The sequence below is a fragment of the Peromyscus californicus genome, unplaced genomic scaffold, assembly GCF_007827085.1.
Source record: "Peromyscus californicus insignis strain IS unplaced genomic scaffold, ASM782708v3 Scaffold_14__1_contigs__length_90479793_seg_2, whole genome shotgun sequence".
Classification (NCBI taxonomy): domain Eukaryota; kingdom Metazoa; phylum Chordata; class Mammalia; order Rodentia; family Cricetidae; genus Peromyscus; species Peromyscus californicus.
The window spans coordinates 67058798-67077299 of NW_026294436.1; the positions used below are offsets into that span (position 1 = coordinate 67058798).

General features: G+C 42.1%; 2 long non-coding RNA genes across 2 annotated transcripts; one reads left to right on the forward strand and one right to left on the reverse strand.

Moving 5' to 3' along the window:
- The first annotated feature begins 1062 nt into the window (after positions 1–1062).
- On the forward strand, positions 1063–7116 carry LOC128109508 (uncharacterized). Its single transcript, XR_008217828.1, has 2 exons — positions 1063–1387; positions 6290–7116. It is a non-coding gene; the product is annotated as an uncharacterized LOC128109508 (long non-coding RNA).
- Positions 7117–13014: 5898 nt separating this feature from the next.
- On the reverse strand, positions 13015–18472 carry LOC128109509 (uncharacterized). Its single transcript, XR_008217829.1, has 3 exons — positions 18078–18472; positions 14394–17118; positions 13015–13245 (listed from the first exon to the last, which is right to left on the reverse strand). It is a non-coding gene; the product is annotated as an uncharacterized LOC128109509 (long non-coding RNA).
- Between the last annotated feature and the right edge of the window lie 30 nt (positions 18473–18502).

Genomic DNA, 18502 nt, shown 5'->3' on the forward strand with positions numbered 1-18502 from the left:
GACACACTTGGAAACTTGCAGTCTTGAGCAGGCTAACAAAGTCATACTCTTGGTTAGTCCTTGTGTCTGCTGCTACTGCTGCTGCCACTGCAGCTGGTGGGGGCTTCTTGGGGGTTCCTCCCAGCATTAGAGGGCACTAGAGCTGAGGTTTGGGAGCAGAAGCCCACACTTACCACAGGCCAAGATGGGGTAATTGGAACTGGAGTTGCCTTCTTGCTGTAAACAAGCAGAAAACTGGACAAACTGGATGAGGAACTTCTTCCTGGAATTTGGCAAAACACTGTATGGGATTGGAATGCTTCAGGAAGGAAGCTGATGGAGTGAGTATGTTCTTACCTGGGTGCAATTTCTAGACTATGGCATCACTAGGGACAGCCATGACAGAGCACAGGAGAGGGGTCCCTTCTGAGTTAAGAAAGAGGAGTTTGGGGCTGGAGAGTAGAGATGAGGAGTGTTTTGCAAGGAATGGAAAGTGATTATTACAAGATATGGAAACCAATGGGACAGGATAGAAAGAGGCCACGTTAACTAAATAAATAAAATTAAGAATTTTGGAAAGATATAAGTTAGTATCCTTATCTGAAACCCCTAAGTGTTTTGAGTTGCAGATTTTTTGTTGTTTTTGTTTCTGTTTTTTGTTTTTTGAGACAGGGTTTCTCCGTGTAGTTTTGTGCCTTTCCTGGAACTCACTCTGTAGCCCAGGCTGGCCTCGAACTCACAGAGATCTGACTGCCTCTGCCTCCCAAGTGCTGGGATTAAAGGAGTGCGCCACCACCGCCCGGTGAGTTGCAGATTTTTTAAAAAAATCTGAGAATGTTTAAATGTGTACAATGAGATATCTTGGATATGGGATCCAAGTCTACATATGAAATTCATTATGTCTCATATACATTTCATACTCAGAGCCTGAAGGTTATTTTTATATTTTTAGTTCACTTATGGTTTGACTGTGACTTGTTACAAAAGGTCAGGTGTGGAATTTTCTACTTCTGGTTATCAGTACCAAAAAGTTTTGAATTCTGAAGTACTTCAGATTTCAGATTTTTAATTTGTATGAAGAAAATGAAAAGACAAAACACCTTAACAACAACAAAAAAATTCTCAGCCGGGTGGTGGTGGCGGCGCACGCCTTTAATCCCAGCACTTGGGAGGCAGAGGCAGGTGGATCTCCGTGAGTTTGAGGCCAGCCTGGTCTACAAAGCGAGTTCCAGGAAAGGCACAAAGCTACACAAAGAAACCTTGACTCGAAAACAAACAAACAAACAAAAAAAAACCCAAAAAATTTTCAATACGTATGTGCACCAAAGGACATTTTCAAACTATGTTTAAATTTTTTTACAACTCACAGGTGGGCTGAAGACTTCAAGAAAGGAAACATAAATGACCAGTAAGTACAGAGTACAAAGATGTTTATCACAAATCAATAGAAAATACCACCTGGACTCTGTGAGTTCAAAGCAAGCCTTCTGTACATGACAAGTTCTATGCCAACTAGGATTATATAATGAGACCCTGAATCAATCAAACAAACAAGTCCCCAAAAACAAATTATATGATGTTTGCTCAAAGAGTAGATCTGCTGTGCAATATTTAACTATGTAAAGGTGTGTTACATTTGTTAATGCTGTGGAATATTGCTTTAACCCTGTAAAGATGTGTTACATTTGTTTATGCAGTGGAATATTACTTTAACTGTGTAAAGATGTGTTACATTTGTTTATGCTGTGGAATATTACTTTAATTGTGTAAAGATGTGTTACATTTGTTTATGCTGTGGAATATTACTTTAATTGTGTAAAGATGTGTTACATTTGTTTATGCTGTGGAATATTACTTTAATTGTGTAAAGATGTGTTACATTTGTTTATGCTGTTGAATATTACTTTAATTGTGTAAAGATGTGTTACATTTGTTTATGCTGCATTTAATTAATGATGTAAGGATGTTTTACATTTGTTTCACCTTGCCTGCCTAAGGCACCTGATTGGTCTAATGAAAAGCTGAACAGCCAATAGCTCGGCAGGAGAGGGATAGGCGGGGCTGGCGGGCAGAGCGAGTAAGCAGGAGGAGGAGAGAACGAGGGAGAAGGGAGGGACACAACTGGGGCCAGAAGCCAGGCAGCCGCCAGCCAGACATGGAGACAGCAGGAAACTAAGATATACGAAAAGGAAGAAAGAAAGATAAAAAGCCCCAAGTCAAAACATAGCTAAAGAGAAACAGATTAAAATAAGAGCTGAGCTAAGAACGAGCATTCAAAACCAATAATAAGTCTCCGTGTCATGATTTGGGAACTGGGTGGCAGCCCCCCAAAGAAAAAGCCTGGTACATAGATCTTCAATGTCATTGCCAAACACACACAAACAATAGCTATGTTGTTGCTGCATTAAATAAGTGGTAATAGTTTTATTATCTATATGTAGGCCAACACATCATGTTGTCCATCTTATATATAGCTTTGTTGGTTATACCACAATAAATGGAGAGGAAAATAAATAATATGGAGATGGAACTCATAAACTTTAAAACAGACAATGGAAGATGTAAACAGAACTTTGCTCTGCATAAGTAAGATTTCATTTTATTATCACTTTAAAAATTATGTCTAAAGCCGGGCAGTGGTGGCGCACGCCTTTAATCCCAGCACTTGGGAGGCAGAGGCAGGCGGATCTCTGTGAGTTCGAGGCCAGCCTGGGCTACCAATTGAGTTCCAGGAAAAGGCGCAATGCTACACAGAGAAACCCTGCCTGGAAAAACCAAAAAAAAGCAAAAAACAAAACAAAACAAAACAAAAAAAAGCAAAAAAAAAAAAATTATGTCTAAAAATGATCCAGAATCTCTCTTCGAGGAGGGGATGCTCAATTTTGTACTCACTTAGGTTATGTAAAGGGTTTGTCAAATTATAATAATACCAAGAAACAACTACATATGTTGAGCAGAAGCCACATGTAAAGGAGTGAACGTTGAATGGTACTACTTATGTGATATTCTAGGACAGGCGAACACTGTCTAGTGCCAGAGAGCAGATCCCTCATGTCCAGGGTAGGGGTGATAGATGTGAAGGTACACAAGTATAACAGAAATGTCAAGTAGCTTTATTTTGTGGTATTTTCAAGGGTTTATATATTTGCTCAAACTAAAAAGTATACCCTAAAATATATGCATTATATGGTGTGTAAGTTAGACCTCAATAAAGATAGTTAAAACAAAGACCACATGTTTATGTGTCAGGATAATCAACCTGCCACAACTTCTCAATTAATATATGATCTTGGACAAGGTCCTTATTTAAGTTCAAATTCATTACCTGTAAATTAGAAATACTATGAGGATTTAACAAGATTCTGAGCCATTTCAGGGTCTGGCATGAACCTAAAAATCAACATTCAGGAGTTTTCCCTGACCATGTTAAGAAATAATATGGTTTATAATTCCCTTGTTCTTTTGAGAAGCTGCCTCTGAAGTTATCAGGGGACATGTGTGCTCCGGCCACCCACATATTATGCAGGAGGAACACACCAACCCAAGTTAATCAACCTGAAGAGAGAAGGCTCATTTCATCTCAGCTTTGGAGATTTCTGTCCATGCAGGTTGGCCCCAGGCTGCTTTGGGCCTGTGGTGGATATTTTGATGAGAATGTGTGATAGAGGGAGTTGCTCACTTCACGGTATCCAGGAAGTAAAAAGAGAGACAAAAACAGGCATCCACAATGTTTTTGCAGGGCACGCTGCCAGTGGCCTGTGTTAATTGGTTCCACTCTGAAACATTCCATCACCTCCGAATAGTATCACTCCAGAGTCCAAGCCCTTGATACGTAGGCATTTGGGAGACATTTCAGGTTCAGACTGTAGCATTATTCTCTAGAAAAGCATTTTCCAGTATGTAAACAAGCAGCAGGGGGAAACTGGATTAATTTCCTTTCCTAGCTGAGTATAATATCTTGCTCCTAGATACAGGGAAAGTTCTGGTTCTTTAAGACAAAAATCACATCTCCTGGGAACAAGGTGTCCAGTTATATTCAGGCTGATCTGCGTTAAAATGGACTCATTTGATCCAGCTAGGTGTCAGAACATCGTGTCTCTCTTGGACTCATCTGCGGTGTCACGTTTCCCGAAGGTTTCTGCCTTTCTTGTTTATGACATCTTGTCTGGCAACTTGAGCCTGCCCTGCCCATGGTTTGGTCATCTGCCACTTGCCTTATAATTACTATCTCACCAGCAACTGCTGTCTGAATTTGCCACCTTCTCACACATATACCATTTAATCCCAATCTGATTAGCAGATTCCCGGTGTCTCTGGTCAAACCTCTGGCCCAGGTGGCTCCTGCCTGCTGACCATGCTTCCCTTGGAGCCATCAGAAACATGGACTCTTCAGGTTGAATGGCTCTCCCCTCATACCTGGGAGAAGTACAAGCATTTTTGGCAGGAAGCTTATCTAAACTTCTAAGCTGAAGCATCGCTCCTACATTCCTGCATCCTTGCAAGGGATTCCAGTCTAAGATAAGAAATGCGAATGGAATGAGATTAACATCAGAGTTAGATGAAGGTGCATTTTATGCTGTTGGTACAACACCATTCTTTACTCGGCTGCTTATGTTCTTAGAGGAAGCCTTTCTGCTCACCAGAGTTTCTTCCACTTTAATTCCAGTGATCTTTGCATGTTCTCATGTCAATTTAAACACACATTCCATGATAATAACATGCAGAGCTTTCTTCCTGTTTCTTTGGGCAGTGTTGCATGATGTGGAGTCTGGGTTTTCATCTTGAGCAGATGTGGATTTGAGTATCAGCTCTGCTGTTTATTAGTGCTATGGCTCAGAGGAGAGCTCTCTGCCCTAGACAATCTGGGTTTTCTTTTGCTCATCAAATATGCCAATATCACCTCTCCTAGCATCTCTGCACTTGCTGCCCCCCTTGATGCTCTCCTTGTCTAGGTCTTCTGAAGGTAGTCTTTGTCGTTCAGATATCAGTTTAAATGTCATCTCTTAGATGGGACTTTCCTGACCACTATTTCCAACCTACCCAGCCCCAGTCTCTACGATGTCATCTTATTTTGCATTTCTTTGAGTATTGCTCTTATTTACTTATTATCTGATCATCTCAATTAGAGTACATAGTTTTCATAAGCAGGGCAAATCCTTATCGGTCTTTTCCTCCACCATTTCTCTAGAGCTTTGAATTGTACCTAGTCCAAACAAGGTAAATTCTTTAGAAGTGTTTGTGGAATGAATCAATAAGTCAGCATCTCTAAGCTTTAGTAAAATACAGACCATAATCTTTCCCTTTAGGGTTAATGAAGGTTAACATTTATGAATAAATGTTCATGGAGGGACTGAATGTATGTGTGACATGCACTAAGTATGCTATAAAGGATAGACCTAGTTATAGCTATTTCTGCCCACTATTCTCTCCTTTCTGTTGTAGAACATTATTTTAAGGTGTGTTACTTTTGTTTATGTTGCATTTGTTTAACTCTGTGAAGCTGTGATACGTTGCCTGTCTAAAACACTGGATGGCCTAATAAAGAACTCAATGGTCAATAGCAATGCAGGAGAAAGGATGGGGGGGGGGGCTGGCAGGCAGAGAGACTATATAGAAGGAGAAATCTGGGAGAGGAGAGATCTAGGAACAAGAGAAGGAGGACTCCAGGGGCCAGCCACCCAGCTACACAGCAAGACATGAAGTAACAGTAAGAGAAACAGAAGTAAGAGAATGGAAAAAGCCAGGAGGCCAAAGGTAAAATAAAGCTGGCTAGAAATAAGCCAAGCTAAGGCCGAGCATTTATAATTAAGAATAAGCCTCCATGTGTGATTTATTTGGGAGCTGGGTGGTGGGTTCCCAAAAAGAGAACAAACAACATCTCTCTAGTACATAAATTCTCCTAGGAACTTTGTACATATCATATTTCTATGCAAATGGGGTGAACTCAGTAAAACCTGGTTTATCTGTTTATAATTCACTTGAGATAGGGGTCTCACTTGTGGTCAGGCTGGTCTCAAAATTCCCAGACTTAAGTGATACTACCAACTCAGCCTCCCAAGAGGCTGGGGCTACAGGTGCACACCACTGTGCCTGTTTATAAATTTAGTCAAAATAAAATTTCTTCTTTTTTTAGTGTAAACTTTATGGTAGTTCTTTTTTTTTTAAATTTAAGTCTCTACTTGTCAATTCTCTGCCCTATGAGGGTTTTCCTGAGTGTTTCACAATGGCAAGTTCAGGAAATTAGGTGACTATTTTCTGTGTGACTTTGACCAAAGAACTTACATATTTGATTTCATTCATACACTTGCAGGTAGAGCTTCCTCTCCTAGACTACACATGCTTTGAATCATCCTTATTGTGTTCCTACTGACAGGCCCTGGGCCTGGTGGCACTCAGGAGAGAGGCACGGAGGGACTGGACTGTGTTGGGAGTAGAACAATGGCATAGTGATGAAGGATGAAGATTCTGGATCCAAGGCATTCAAGCTCAACCTCCAGCTTCTGAATGTGCCTACTCTAAAACAGCAGACAAAGTACTTTATGTTTCTTTGGCTCCAGTCCGTTATTCATAAAATGAGAATATAAACATGAATTTCACTGTTATCATAGGATTATAGTAGTCTCTTCACATGGGTTTCTTTAAGGAGTATCTTCAACTCTTGATTTCATATAGATGTGACAGCACATAGATCGTAGAAGACATTCAATAGCAGTCACTGAAAGATATGCAAATTAAAGCATTTTGGCAAACATAATTAAACAGGTAGGTAGAACTTGTCCCTTGTAACACATATAAATATATTTTAGTTAAAATATTTAATTTAGTGAAGTATGACTAATTTTAATTTTTCAATTTCATAATCATTCTAGTAGATGAAGTAAATGTGAAAATGTCTGAGAATGGATTTATATTCTACTACAAATCAATATATTAGACACTCTTAGAATATAAATTAAGAAAAAGATGCTTCGGTGGTTATAATTTGGGAAGTCACTAGTTTGAACTGAAAAATCTTTTGAAACAAATACTTTGCCCCATATTTTGGTTCTTTTGTCCTCTGTTTCCTTTTTTGTGCACCTTCCTAATGTTCCCACGAGCTTTAACTACAGCAGCAATAAAGTCCGAGTTTATTCAAGATGTTCAGAAATGTTACATTTCCTTAATTAACAAGATGGGATGTTCTCACCCATCAATGAATAGCTAACTTGAATGTTACACCTAAGGGTTATTACAGGTCAGTTGTAGAGTCTCCATAAATGAAGTTTTGGCAACATACAGAAATCCGTCTGGGCTTGGTATAAAGCTCAGTGGTAGAATACTCACCTAGCATGTGTGATGCTCTATGTTCAGTTCCCAAGAAGCCCCATGTTTCCCCAAAAACACCTGATTAGTTTAACCCTTTCTAAGTGTTTTTCTTTATCTATTTGGAGAAAACTCATATAGTGCACACAACAGGTGATAAAATATTGTGTGTTGCATCCACAGGAACAGAAAGAACTTTGCCTACCTACCATAAAACCAGTGTATTTTTCATAGGCGTTATCTTCAGCTATGTGATACTATACCTGAGATAATCTATTGAAAAGGAGTAAAGTCAGGGCTGGAGGGACGGCTTGGTGGTTAAGAGCTCTTGGTTCTCTTACACTGGACTTGGGTTCCGTTCCCACTACCCATATCAGGTCACTTGCAACTGCCTGTAACTCCAAGTTCCACCGACTTTAAGGCCCTCTGGTCTCCTTTGGCCTCCTGGGGCACCTGCAGGCACATGGTACACATAAACTCATACAGAACATAACAATCAACGAATACATCTTTAAAAGGGAGGAAAAGTTTAGGCTTGCAATTTTGCAGGTCTTACTCCACGGCTGATAGGCCCCATTGCTTTGGGGCCTATGTTAAGGTAGCAAGCACAGCATGGCTGAAGCCTGTTGCCAAAGAAGCTGTTCACCTCCTGCTAACCAGGGAGCAAAGCAGAAGAGAGGTTGGTCCTAATATCCTGTTCATGGCATGCCTCAATAACAGCACTTCTATTATGCCCCATCGCCTAAAGGTTCCACCACCTTCCAGCAGTGCTACGGGCTGGGAAGCCTTCAACACAAGCCAAGCATTCTTGGCAGCATTCTTGAAAAAAGAAAGCATGAATAACTCCTGCCATGACACACAAACTTTAAAGAAGGCTTCACAATGACTACCACAGAGTTCATTCTGATTTGATGTGTATTTCAACAGAGACGGGGAGAAAAAACCCTCATGTGCATTTCTCACAGTGGAATGAAATGTTGCACCAGGAGAATGGAAACTGCAGTTGGAAACTGCAGTTGGAGGCCAGGGGGCCTTTGGGAGGTCGTGGCACCAGCAGTGCCTGGGTGTTTTAGACCAGACTGCTTTCACTTGTCAACAGTGAAGCCTTTACCTCTTTCTCAAACCTCATCATGTAGACTTCCTTCCTTTTCAAATGCTGCATAATAATTATAAATAAAGTTCTCTATGGATGATGACACCATTGACCATCATCAGAAACAGGAAGCATTTTAGGATTGTGTTCCAGGAATGAGTTTAGGCCCCACAGATTTTATTCAATGAGACCTTCTTTTTTCTTTTTTCTTTTTTTTTTTTTTTTTGGTTTTTTGAGACAGGGTTTCCCTGTGTAGCTTTGCGCCTTTTCCTGGATCTCGCTCTGTAGACCAGGCTGGCCTCGAACTCACAAAGATCCACCTGCCTCTGCCTCCCGAGTGCTGGGATTAAAGGCGTGCGCCACCACCGCCCGGCTCAATGAGACCTTCTTACAGGCTTAATGAATTAACTATTTGGGGTCATAATATATCTATGGCCATAGAACTGGGAAATGTACAAAACATTGATCTGAACCTCACAAGCTGAAGACAATAACTAATTTGACATTGTTTTGCTCATTCATCCTTCATACTATTATATCATGAGCTCTGTTTTAGGTGCTGAAGAATTTATGCTACTTGGGATAAGCAAAAAAAATTTTTTTTTTTTTGAGCCTATGGCTTACAGTCTTAGGTGAGAGACAGCAGCTGACTGGAGACCACTTGTGACACAAGACTGCGTTTCTGAATACTCTATGGCAATACAGAGGGCGAAGATGAGTCTTTAGACTTGGGTATAGCATGTGCTAGAGGAAGCATGGCAGGCAAAGGAGACTGAGAAAAGATGGCGTGGCTGAGTCTCAGAGAGGGAGAGGATTGTGGTATGCAATTAGGCTAGAGGGCAGGCACAGACAGACACACAAGGATTTGGAGGAAAAAATGAGGACGGACTTTCATCAAGGCTATCTGCTGATCAGATCTATGTAGATGTAACCAACCTTCTTATTAAATAAGAAACACAGAACCAATGCAAAGAAGAAAGCCAAGAGGTCAGAGCTAAGAGCTAAAACCTTACCCTTCCTCCTGCGGTGGTCCTACCTCTCCGAACCAGAGCTACTCCTGTGTTAAAGTCTTTATATAGAGTTCCTGTCCTGCCTTCTCATTGGTTGTAAACCCAACCACATGACCGCTTCGTCACGGCCTGTCTGTATAGGCCTCCAGGTTTTCCATGATTGGTATTGAAATTAAAGGCATGTGTAGCCAATACTGGCTGTATCCCTGAACACACAGAGACTTACCCAGCTCTGCCTACCAAGTGTTGGGATTACAAGCGTACGCCACCACTGCCCTGCTTTCCTATGGCTTGCTAATAGCTCTGACCCCGGGGCAACTTTATTTATTAACATACAAATAACATTTTAATACAAATAAAATATCACCATAGATCTATGGAAGGTGATGGTAGTTTCAACAGTGTGGTATGGTAGTAGATGAAGCGGATTTGAGCTGTTTAGGAGATAGACATGTTATTCAAGCATGATTCCTAGGGTTTGGTTTGAGGAAATGAATATGGTGCCATTTACTGTGACAGGAAATAGGAGAGGATAAGGCTGGGAGAGAAAGAGTGTGGATTTGATGTTAGACATGCCAAGTTTGCAAGAGAAAGTGATCAAGCAGACATCTGAATATGATAAAACACAGACAGCTAGCACTGTGATGACACAAACATTCTCCACCAACTGTCTAGCTGCGTGTGTTTTAGCTATCACACACACATGGCCATTTAACTTTAATTTAATTAAAATAGAAGCATTTGAGGACTGGAGAGATGCTTTTCCAGAATGCGTGGGATTGATTTCCAACACCCATGTTAGAAGGCTCATGACTGCCTGTAACTCCCACTCCAGAGGGATCTGACACCTCTGGCCTTTGTAGGCATCTGTACTCATTTACACACACACACACACACACACACACACACACACACACACACACACACACACAGAGAGAGAGAAAATCTTTTAAAAATTTAGTCTCTCTGTTCTACTAGTCACATTTCAAGCAGTCAATAGCTGTATGTAGGGGTTAGATGTAGCTCAAAGGCAGAGAATGGCCTTGACATGAAGGAGGATTTGGGGTCTATCCTCTGCACAGGGAAAAGTTCTTTGTAGTGTAGCTAGCAACTTTCATATTTAAAAAATAGCCCGGTTCCAGAGCTCAGAGCAGTCCAGAGTTGGGAATACAAAACTCTGATGCTTGTGCAGATAAGGTTTAACAGTCTAGTTAACAGTCACGAAGAGAATGGTCAGTCAAATGAGGACGTGGTAGGACTGAGAATCAGTCAGTTACCTTCAACATGCAAAGACCAATGAAGAACAGAAGGGCTTCCAAGGGCCCAGAGAAGCAGCAGTCGGAGAGAGAAGGAAAAGAATAGCCTTAAAGGCAGAGGAAAAGTGGTACAGAGGAGACGGGAGGAGCACCAGCCACACGCTGCCTCCAGGAGGGTCAAGGGCAACGGGGCAGGACACGCTTGTTCCCTCCGTGAATTAGAGATTTCTGGCCACTCCCGCAAGAGCTGGTTCAGTGGAGGGTTGGGATGAGAAGCAGATTGGATGAGGAACGTGAGGGCATGCAGAGAGAACTGGTGACAGAGGATAAACTTAAGAGCTCCATATTCCACAAGTTGCCAATGCCATTACATTCACAGTTCAGTCTGGTAAAAGAGAATCAATATTACAGACAGGTCTTTAGAGCATCATACCTGCCCCTCTAGGTTACCAACTTTGAGTACTTTGTCATGACAGTGAGGAGGCTCGCATACTGTACTTCTCTCTTATCCTGACAGTCTTGGAGCGGGGGAAGGGGGGATCACACAAGGGCTCAGAGGCCATGTTAAGGAGTATCGTTTAGCCTTACAACCACAGAATGTGGCAGAAGGCATTTCTTTCCTTTCTGTTATCTAGAATTTAGAGAACACACAAGAAGACAGAAAAGTATAGGCCTCCACGTCCACTAACTTGGTACCTTCATCCTTCAGCCCTGCCCCACCTGTACCCTAGCCACAGGATGGAAAGGTTTTATGTCTGAGAGCAACGTGATTACATGGGAGTTGAAAAGATCATTCCTGCTGCTGGGTACACACACACACACACACACACACACACACACACACACACACACACACACACAAACAAATTGTATATTTTTGTGGCTCAAAGCTTTGGACTGAAGCCATCCTTTTGCCCCAGTCACCAGAAGAGCTGGGACTATAGGCCACTTCTCAATACTAGACAATAAATATTTAAAGCCTTGCAGGCCATACAGGTTTTGTCATAGGTGCTGGACTCTGTTGTTCTGCCCGGAAAGCAGTCCCAGACTGTATATTAATAAATGTGTGGCTGTGTTCCGATAAAATATTACTTACAGACTGAAATCTTCATACCCTTTTAATATGGCATAGATCTTTGGATTCCCTCCCTCATGATTTAAAAACACAAAAAACATTGTTTGAGGGGGTGTGGACTGGGCTGGTGGCACAGGTTTAAAATCCCAACAACTTGGGAAGTAGACACAGGAGGATGGTATGTTCAAGACCACTCTGGGCAATTTAACAAGATCTGTGTCAAAATAAATGTAAAAAGGAAGAAGAACCCTGGAGATATAGTTCAGGGGTATTTTCCTAGGTTCAGTCTCCAGTACTGCAAACAAACAAATCAGAAAATAAAAAAAATCATTTTTTGCTCCATAAGCAATATAAAAACAGGTGGAGAGCAGATATGGCCTGTAGTTTGCTACTCATGACACACTAGAGCAGAGTTTCTCAACACGTGGGTCATGACCCCTTTGGCAAACCTCTGTCTCCATTACAATTCATAACAGTAGCAAACTTATAGTTATGAAGTAGCAATGAAAATAATTCTATGGTTGGGGGTCAGCACATCATGAGGAACTGTATTAAAGGGTCACAAGCATTAGGAAGGTTGAGAACCACTGGATTAGAGAATGATTGGAGGAGAAGATGCAAGAAGACCTGCCCAAGGCAAAAGTCAAAAGAGTCAATATACCTAGGAGGCAGACAGCGAGGGACAGGAAGGGAGGGAGAGAGATTTGTTAAGTACTACCACTTTTGCGTTTATGAGTACCCACTGTGCCGTAGGCACAGTGTTAGGGCTGAAGCTGCAGAAGTGTGTAAGTATTACTTGCCATTGAATCCAGTTAGACGTGAGCTTCTGTCTGTCATGTGTCATGTGTCATGTGCTACGACATGGCAGCATGGAATGTAGAGGTTAGTTCCTCTTGAGAAACATCAAATAGCACTTTCAAGAGTCACATTTAGGAACTTCAGAGATGCATAGAAGCCTTGTCATATAGGCTAAGTGGCACACTTCAAACAGGGAATACAAACTTCAGCCCCATCTCCTGGTCTTTGAATACTGCTGATTGAGGAGAATGCAGGAAAAATACAAGGTGAGTTTATAGGCCAAGGAACCTGTTAAGTAGCTATGGTTGACAACAATTAATTGTGTATTTCCTTATAGGGAGATTTTGAATGTTTCTAGCACAAAGAAATGGTAAATGTCTGAGGGGAAGATGTGCCAGTTACTCTCGTTTGATCATTAGATACTGTATAAGTATGATGAAATACATATTGTACCCATAAGTATGTACAATTGCTATGCACAAGGTAAAATGTATTAAAAAGTAAAGTTGTAAAGATGGATTATCTGGGAAGGACAATTGGATCATTAAATTGTTCTAGATGCTCCAGGCCCTTGCTTCATTACATCTTCTGGCTCTTACCTGTCTCCTTCATCTTCACACAGCTCCAAGCCTTTTCCACTTTTTTAAGATGCCAAACACAAGACAGGCCCTTCACCCAGAGTCCGACCTCTTCATCTCTTTATTCCTCAGAGGCCTCCTCTGGTCTCCCTGTCTAAAACAGAAACTCTGCAGTTAGGTTTACTTAATTGCTGTCCTCTCACTCCAGCATTTATGATTACATCACTCATTTGCTCATTGTCTAGTTTCTCTACTCGGAATATATGCTTCAAGAAGGTAGGCTCTCTACTGCCTCTAAAATCTAGAACAGTGCCTGGCAAACAGAGGCACACAAGAGTGCAGTTCATTCTCCATATCTACAGGTCCTGCATGTGCAAAGTCAACCAACCTCAGGTTGAGTATTTTCAGGAAAAAATTGTGTTGGACTCGAACTTGTGTAGACTTCTTTCTTGTCCTTAGCTTGTTATAGGACAGTATCTGTAAGGAATTTACATCGTATCAAATAGTATGAATAATACATAGGTGATTCAAAGTATTCTGGAAGATATGTACAGATTATATGCAATTTGATTGATTGATGGACTGATTGACTGGGTCTTGCCCAGGCTGGCCTTAAACTCTTGATCCTTCTGCCTCAGATTCCCAGTGCTGGGATTACAGGCATATGCCTCCATACTCGTTATGCAAGGGATTGAGCATTTGAAGATTTTGGTATCTAGGGGAAATACTGAAACCAGTCATCCCTGGACATGGAGGAATGATTGTAATAGTCAAATCAAAAAGAGAAGTAGGAAGAGAGTAAGGAAGGCAGCTGAAGGAAAGAGGGGAGAATGAAACTGCAAAGGTGCAGGATCTGTAGTCTTTATCTTATTGCCTAAGTAACATGGGAATGCATCTCCCGAGAGAGAGGGAGTCAAGGTTTGGAACATCTGTGGGAAATGGGCAAGAGCAGCATGGGGAAGACACATGCCAAACAGATAGGTAATTGCACTGTGCCTAGGGGTGGGGTGAGGTAAAGAGAGAAGGCAGCTCCTCCCTCACCAGCTTGTGGTAATTTCATTTATCTCTCTTGGAGTCAAATACAGAATTATGGGGTGGGGAGGACCAAGTGGAGGCTCTTGGAGGAGTAAATTGGTGAAGGTGGGAATATAGAAAAAGTGAAACTTGGAAGGCAGCTGCCAACTCATCAGCTATGTGCGACTTACACAGAACTGAAGGGAGTGGAAGGAAGCATAGACAAGGTTTCTTCAGTTTCGTTCTACTATGATTTAAAAAAAAAAAATCCCTCAACTGTAAACATACCTGATATTTGGCAGCTGGAAATTCTCAGTTGGCTGGAAGTGAGTTTCAGGACAAATTGCCAACAACTGTCCCTTTTCCTCTCCCTTCCCTTGGGCAGGACATTTGTGTCAACAACAGTGAAGACAAACAAGTGGAGTATACTATTCACATTCTTCTGTCCTTGCTTCCATTTTTACTGCAATGTTTTTTTTAAAAACTAATCCAGTGTTGCCAATGTTCATAATAAACACAATGTACCATGTGTAGTCAGTTTTCTGGTAATAATGAGATAAGTTCCCCATTCCTTGACTTGTTGAGAACTGGAGCATTAGTGATCAATAAAAATTCTTTTTCTGGATGACTGTATGTAGATCATCTCTCAGGCTGCTGTTTGTTATAGGAAAGAAATGAAAACAAGTAGAATATGAGATTTTTAGTGTAAAATAGTCCCTGTATCGTAGTAGGACAGGCCCATAGGGTGAGGAAATTGGCTCAAACCAACTGCCAAGGCATGCACATAATGTACTTCCTTATGAGCCAACCTGGAGTCTGCTCATCTGCTCGAGGGCCTAGCAATAGGTGCTGTCAGAGTTCCTGATCATGCGGAGTCTGACTGAGGGCCTAGCATCAGGCACAGTCAGAGTTCCTGGTTGCTGTCAGAGTTCCTGATCGTGCCCAGACAATGAGGGACAACCACATAATGCCACCAGATTGGGACACAGCTTGGGTGCTAGGAGGAGGGTATATAAGGCTTTTCCCATTATTGAATAAATGAGTTTGCTACTGCTGTCAACTGACTCCCGATGTCTGTGTTGTTGACACTGTGCTTTCTCACTCTCTCCCCTGAGGGAGCCATTAGGATCCAGCAACACGGTATGAACTGCTAGTAGCTGAAAATGACTTACTCTCCACAATTGTGCAAAAACTCAGTGTTAGATTTCCTTTATTTTGTTAAGATTCTGGAAGTTAACATGCTCCTGATTGATTTCCTTTTTCATGAAAACTATTCTGTTCAGAATGTTATCCATCTCAGTTTGTGGCAACTTTCATCCTTCAGGACAAAGATCTTAAAGTTATTCTTGACTTCTCTCACATTCCATATTTAATTTGTGTGGAAATCCTGTGGGTTCACCTGTTAAAGAATAACCCTACATCTGACCACTTGTCACCACATCCACTGTGATCATCCATACCCAAGTTACTTTCATCTCCTGTCTATGGTATTATGAGTGCCTCCTACAGATTCTCTCACTTTTGGTCTTTTTTCTAGTGGCTGGAGTGATCCTATTAAAATATGATGGTATACATCTCTTTTTCTCATTGTTTCCCTATTGTCCTAGTTAGGGTTTCTATTGCTGTGAAGAGACACCATGACCACAGCAACTCTTAGAAAAGAAAACATTTGAGACTGCCTTACGGTTTCAGAGGTTTAGTCCATTATCATCATTGTGAGAAGCATGGTGTCATGCAGGCAGACATGGTACTGGAGATGGAGGTGAGAGTTCTACATCCAGATCGGCAGGCAGCAGGAAGAGAATCAGACACACTAGTCCTGGCTTGAGCATTTTGAGACCTCAAAGCCCACCTCCAGTGACGCAATGCCACACCTACTTCAAAAAGACCACAAAACCACACTTCCTAATAGTGCCAGACCCTATGAGCCTATGGGGCTCTTTCACTCAAACTACCACACCTATTTTACTTAGTAAACACTAATATCCTTATAATACTAGTCCACAAGGCCTTGGTTTACTTGACTATTTTTATTTTATGTGTATGGATGTTGCCTGCATGGATGTCTGTGTACCATGTGCATGCAATGCCTGTGGTGGCCAGAAGAGAGCAACAGATCCCCACCCCAGAACTAGAATTAAAGGCAGTTTTTAGCTGCTTTGTAGGTGGGTGCTGGGAATCAAACTCAGGTCCTCTGGAAAAGCAGCAAGTGCTCTTAGCCACTGAGTTACCTTTCCAGCCCCTACAAAATCCTTCACATCACCCTCTTATATCCTACTACTCTCCTCAGTCTCAAAAGATATGTTGGCCTCTTTTGGTGGACCTGAATACACTAAGCAGGCTCCTCTCTCTGGTGCTAAGTATTGGCTGATCTGCTTGGAAATTTTCTTTACATACTCATGTGGTTTACTCCTCCATCTCCTTTAAGTTTGTGCTTTTCAGTGAGGCCTGTTTTGAATATTCTATTAAAAAATACACCTCTAAGCCTCATCCTTTTACAGTCTATTTCCCCACCCTGATAATATATAAATACAATTGGTTTTTAAATAAAATATTATCAAAATACTTAAATGCTGGTTTTATTGTCTATTCAACTTTTATTTTGTTCATGAATTGATCCACACAGTACTTAGACTACCTAGTACATAGTTAGCATTTTGATTAATATTACTGAATAAATGGAGGTCTGGATTTCCTTTACTTAACTCAGGATAATCTTAAAATAAACACTCAAACTAGGTTTTGCTAGAACATTAAATTCTGGTTGCACCAGTTAAAATTTCATATTTAGATATAGTAGCTGGGATGGTACCAATAGGGAGTTTGATGGCAATTTTGATTAAGGATATGTTAAATTAAGAAATAATTACTCTTATACTTGTTTATTTATGTACTTGGAGACAGGGCATGTAGCCCAGGCTGGCCTCAGACTTCTGATTCTTCTTGCCTCAGCCTTCCCAGTGCTGGGATGACAAGCACTACTCCAAACAAGGATTGCTCATTCCTTCTGTTGCTGAAAAAAAAAAAAAAAAAGAGTCTGGAAACAGCTCGGTGATAGAGTGCTTGTTTAACATGAATAAGCTCCTAGTTTTAATAAGAAGGACAACAGAGACCTATTCTGCCAAGCTGCCCAGGCAGGCCTTTTATTTGGAATCTTCCTGCCTCAGCCTTCTGAGCAGCTGGGGATATAAGTCTGCGCCACAGGTTAATTTTTAATTTAGTTTAAAAAAGATATTTTAGCCGGGTGGTGGTGGCACATGCCTTGACTCCCAGAATTCGGGAGGCATAGCCAGGCGGATCTCTCTCTGTGAGTTCGAGGCCAGCCTGGTCTACAGAGTGAGTTCCAGGACAGTCAGAGTTGTTACACAGAGAAATCCTCTCGAAAAACAAAAAAACAAAAAGCAAAACAAAAAACAAACAAAAGAGGGTGTGTGTGTGTGTTTTTTGTTTGTTTGTTTGTTTGTTTTTTTGGTAAGGGCTTACTCTTTCAGCCCAGGCTGGCCTCTACACTGCAATCCTCCTGCCTCAGCCTCACAAGCACTGAGATTACAAGGGTATGCCACTTGTATTCAGCTGGCTCCATTCTTGAAGCTACATAAATCCAGGTGCTTCATTCTATTTCGTTTTCGGGAATCTTGTGTAATGATATAGAATTCCGAGTGAGCTAGCATGGGCTACTTAACCTGAAAAGAGCTTCTGGGAGTTAGGGGTCCTGCAGCCTGTGTCTCTCTGGATGGTAGAAGAGGGCTCCCCAGCTACCTCTATTGCCCTCTCTCAAAGCGAAACACGGCAACTTTGCCAGCGTGTGAGCTTCCACAGCACGAAAGGACGATCCTTGTGTCAAGTTTGTGGCGTGTGACAAGCTGAAGAGCGTCTCAGAAAGCTGTTTGACACGTTTCCAAACCCTTGACTCTTCAAAGCATACACAACACCTCCCACGTCAGTAACATCCAAGTATTTTTTTCTCCTTACATCATAGCAAGTAACACTTTAGAGGAGGCCTTGGACCTGGCCTGAGGACGGGAAGGAAGGACACATTCGAGAGCTCCTGCCGTGAAGAACGTGCTGGGGGCCAGGCGGGACTCGCGAGGCTCCATTTTGCCGGGCGGTCGGATCCCCCAGGGCTCCCCGAGTCAGGTGTGTCCCGTGGCGCCGCCGGGCCGCTCTGCGGCCAGCGCCTGGAGGCAGGATCACGGTTCCTAAGGCAAAGGGCTGTCTTGAGCAACTCGGAACTGCCGTGGAGGCGAGGGACACAGCCCTGGGCTCCATCCCCCGGTTTTACGATTATTGTTCTCCAGAGGCGCCGCCTCCCCGCTCCCCGGCTCCGCCTGGAGGCGCACACCGGAGCAGCTCCGCCGCGCCCCCGCGCCGACACTTTCCTCCCCAGGCGAAAAGGT